Here is a 4,522-nt window from a genome sequence, read left to right as displayed (position 1 = left end):
TTTTTTTTTTTTTTTTTTAATTTTTGTTTTAGTGCATGTTAATATTCCTGCATCCTGGTAAGTGGACTTATTTTCTTCATTTGTATGTTTAGGCATCAAAACCAAGGTCTAGTGATAACCAAAACCTTATAACACATTTTACAACATTACAAAGCAAGAACCTTTTCTTTATTAAGAAAAAAAGAGAGAGAGAGAAGTAGGGAGAGAAAGACTGGATTGTGGTTATCATATTATTCAGATACATATTTGTAACATTTTGGCATATTTACCTCCAAAATGTTTCTCATGCTAATTTGTTAAATTATAACTACCTATGTATTTTAAATTTTCTTTCCCTTAAACTCTTCTATAGTCCCCAACCAGAAAAAAGAAGGAAAAAAACGTTTCCTTTACATAGGTCCTGCCCCTTTCTTGCTATATTTTTGTTTGATGAATTGAATTGCCTTTTCCCCATCAAGGACTCTAAATGGTCATTGAAATCTCACATTAAATCTATTGATCTGGTAACATTGTGTACATATGCATCTACTCAGGGGTCTGGGGTTTCATTTACCGGATCATTTTAGCTGATTCTTCGTCATAGCTGGACAAACAAAAATAACCCAGATGACCGGTAAATGGTAATTTTTTCTTCCTACTTCTTAGTCTTATTACCCCCTATTTCTTACTCACAACTCCGCGTTGGTCATAATGAGTTCCGCATTTCAGCACATGAGACCACACTGAGTGCTTGGTCTAAATTATTTCATTTAATCCTCAGGGTCCCGAAGCAAACAAGCAAAAGCTTTGTCTGAGGTGCAGGTTTGTAAGTGGCAAAGGTAGAAGGCACACTCCAGCCTAGGGGAACCCCAAGCCTGCACCTTAGCAATGAGCTCACTCTCCGGCGGCCCAGGACGGGTGCAGGAAGGAGCCCACAGGAGGGGCCTGCTCTGTCTCAGGTTGCAGTGAAGACATTGTGGGTGCTGTCTTGTTGATGACATTGATTGATGAGACAATATTCCTCATGAGGTTAAAAGTATATTAACTTTGATAGATTTTTAAAATTAATGATATATCTTAAATTTATATTATACCTTTGATATATATAAATATATGTAGAAAATATTAATGTGTATGCCTTTGTTACATCTATTTATATGCTCATGTCTTAAGAAGGCCTGGTGGCACAGTGGTTAAACTCTTGTTTGGTATCCAAAACGTCCATGGTTCAAAGCTGCCTGCCATTTGGCAGGAGAAATATGAGGCAATCTGCTTCCGTCAAGGTTTACAGCCTTCAACACCCTATGGGGTCGTTCTGCCCTGTCCTCTTGGGTCATCAAGATGCAGAATTGACTTGGAGGTGACAGACTTTTTTTTTTTCAGGGGGATTATATTTTAGTTTCTTAGTGCTGCTATAGGAGCTCTGGTAGCGTAGTGCCTAAGGCACTTGACTGCTAACCAGAAGGCTGGTGGTTCAAACCCACCAGCCCCTCCTGGGAAGGAAGGTTGGGCAATCTACTTCTGTAGTGATACTGCCTCGGAAACCCAAGGAGGGGTCGCTGTGAGTCTGGTCCGACTCGACGGCACAGAGCACCACCACCACCAACAGTGCTGCTATAACAGAAATAGCTCGTGTGAGTGGCTTTAATGAACAGGAATTTATTTCCTTACAGCTTAGGATCCTAGACATCCAAATTTCGGACACAGGCTCTGGGGATGTCCTTGTCTGTTCTGGAGGAAAACCCTTGTCTCAGCTCCTTCATCCTTCTTCCCCTTGGCCATCTCCTCGTGGCATCTCTTTACCCCATCTGTGCTTGTTCCTTAACGTAATCTTCACTTTTTATATCTCAAAGGTTATAGGATCAAGGCACACCCTCCATGACATAACTAAGAAAACTTTATTCTCAAATAGATGACATTTGCAGGTGTAGGATTTAGGCTCTACAGCACTCATTTCTGCTGGACACAATTCAGTCCACAACAGTGCTTACCAATGATCAACCTTTCACATAATGTAATATATACATCAGTAGGCACATTGTTAATTTGAGTCAACTTTATTTTTTTGAAATGAATCCATTTTGCTTTTAGTAGATTTATATTTTAATAAATTGTTGAATTTGATTCAATAGTATATTATAGAGTGGTGAGTTGGTAAATATTTACAACCTCTTTAGAAAATTATATACATGTAATGTATGCATAGTTTATACATACATAAGTTACTACACATTTTACTTATATAAAGGAAGTGCAGCACATAATTAGCAAGTGATAAAATATACAGTGCTCTTTATAGGAAATTCTATAGAGCCAATCTGTCCTAAAAACAGTTCAGTCAGAATGCTTCTTAGAAGTGAGAATGGCCAGACTTGAGCTCACCTACTTTGGTCATGTTGTTGGAAGAGACCAGTTCCTGGAGAAGGGTGTCATGGTGGGTAAAGCAGAGGGTCAGCGGAGGAGGAGAAGCCTGTCAACGACATGGACTGACACCATGGCTGAGACGACGGCCTCAAGCAGAGTGATGGGCATGGTGAGGACCGGGCAGTGTTTCACTCCCTGGTACCCAGGGTGGCCATGAGTTGGAGCCAACCCTACTGAGCACCTAGCAGCAGCAACGTAGAGCCAATCCATTTCATGTGTTTTTGCTAAATGCTCGAATCTGTAGCCAATTTGTGGTTTCAATTAATGACTACATATAATTCCAAATGAATGAGATGAATGTTGATTGATATTTTTGTTTATGTTAATAGTGAAACTAAATTGTACAGGTGGCAAGTAAATTCAAATTCTCCTCACCTTTTAATGGAGTGAGCAACTTTTTTGCTAAGTCAAATATATAGTTTCCAGATAAGAAGAATCTTCAATTTATGTGCTTTTTACAGCATGCTGAGCTGAAGTTCTGATTCACTTTTTAAGTTTAATATCTATTTTTAACATTTTCTCCGTAGTTTACATAGCTTTAGACAAGAATGAAACAATAAATCAAACCCTGATTTGCAGTATTTGTCAACTTCCATGGTGTCAATATCCCTACCATGGTGACCAATTCCAAGTACGTGGAGCTGGGAAGACATTCACAGTAGCATATTATTATATAATGTTTCCATCCCACAGACACAAGAGATGCAAATCATCTGAAAAGCTCAGGTATTCGTAGTAAAATAGGAAGTGAGAGGTTTTAAGTCTTTACTGTAATTTATTTATCTGAAAATTTACACAATTTAATTTTTAATAATAACCATTTTCAACAGTTGGTTTGTAAATTTCCTAATATAACAGTCAGCTCTATTGGAGTGGGTGTGACTTCATTACTGAGATCCAACTAGGCCACATCTCATTCCTCCTCTGCCCTTGGGACATGTTTCTTACCCAGATTTCTGCTACTCTAATGAATTCTATTGGCTAGCTTTTCCACTTCTTTTCCTGGCTTTCTCATAATATGTATGACACGGAAAAAAAATTTTTTTTCCAAATTTTGCTGAAATCCATCAGTATATCTTCTTTGCTCAGAAATAGTTTTGAGATAACTCTTTGGTGGGTTTTTTCAAGTTTCATTTATCATTATTGACCACCTCAATGTTCCTTCATCTTGGAATAATTCTATATTTTCAAGAAAAGCAAAATTTGGATTGGTATATTCAAACTTATTTATATAAAGCTCTTTTTGTGGTCTATACAAAAATCCCAGTGGCCCTTGGGAGCCAGTTCTTTGGACTATGGATCTGTAAGCCCACAAGTCCCAACCCCTTTCAGCCATTGCCAATCTCCTGGTCTCGTAGCATATGCATGAACCTCTAGGCACCTCACCTACTGCTTCCTCCACCATCTGCCTTCTGTTGAGTCCCTTTTCTGCAAAAGTTCATCATGATATGGGGTTAGTTTTGTTTTGAACTCCTGATGAAATGAGTCCTTAGAAAAAGTCTCCATAGAATTAATATAAGTGATCATAATGTTGCTTCAGGTTCTCTAAGTAAGAAGAAAAATAACTAAAAACAAAACAAAACAAAACAAAAAACCCAGCTCAGTTGTTGGAATTCACATATGTTTTGTGTCCAAGCCACAGTTCTCTAGAGAAATAGAACATTAAGATACATGTTATAGTCCTCTATTGCCACTCTTACAGACATAACACAAGTGTATGACTTTAACAAATAGGGATTTATTCTCTTTCAGTTTAGGAGGCTAGAAGTCTGAGTTCAAAGTGCCAGTTCTAGAGGCTGGGTAAAAGCCCTTGACCTTGGCCTTCAGCTCTGCCTCTTGCTCCTGGAGCTGAAAGCTTCTCTTAACTCGGGCAGCTGCTGGCTGCTGAGGCTGACAAACCCATGGTCAACAAGTAAAATGGCACAGTCCAAAGATTACTAATAACTAGTTCAAGTCCAAAATCAGTTCCAAGATCAGCAAGTAACATGTCAGACTGCTGAATGAAGACTCAGCTAGATGCAAGGTCCAAGAGTGTCAAAAAGCTCAGAGACGTTTCTCAAAGCTGTCTTATTATATACCTGTTATATACTAGAGGAGCTCTGGTAGCGTAGTGCCTAAG

The sequence above is a fragment of the Orycteropus afer genome, unplaced genomic scaffold (assembly GCF_000298275.1).
Source record: "Orycteropus afer afer isolate SDZICR_OR568_19922 unplaced genomic scaffold, OryAfe1.0 scaffold00316, whole genome shotgun sequence".
Taxonomy (NCBI): domain Eukaryota; kingdom Metazoa; phylum Chordata; class Mammalia; order Tubulidentata; family Orycteropodidae; genus Orycteropus; species Orycteropus afer.
This window is presented reverse-complemented; position numbering follows the sequence as displayed.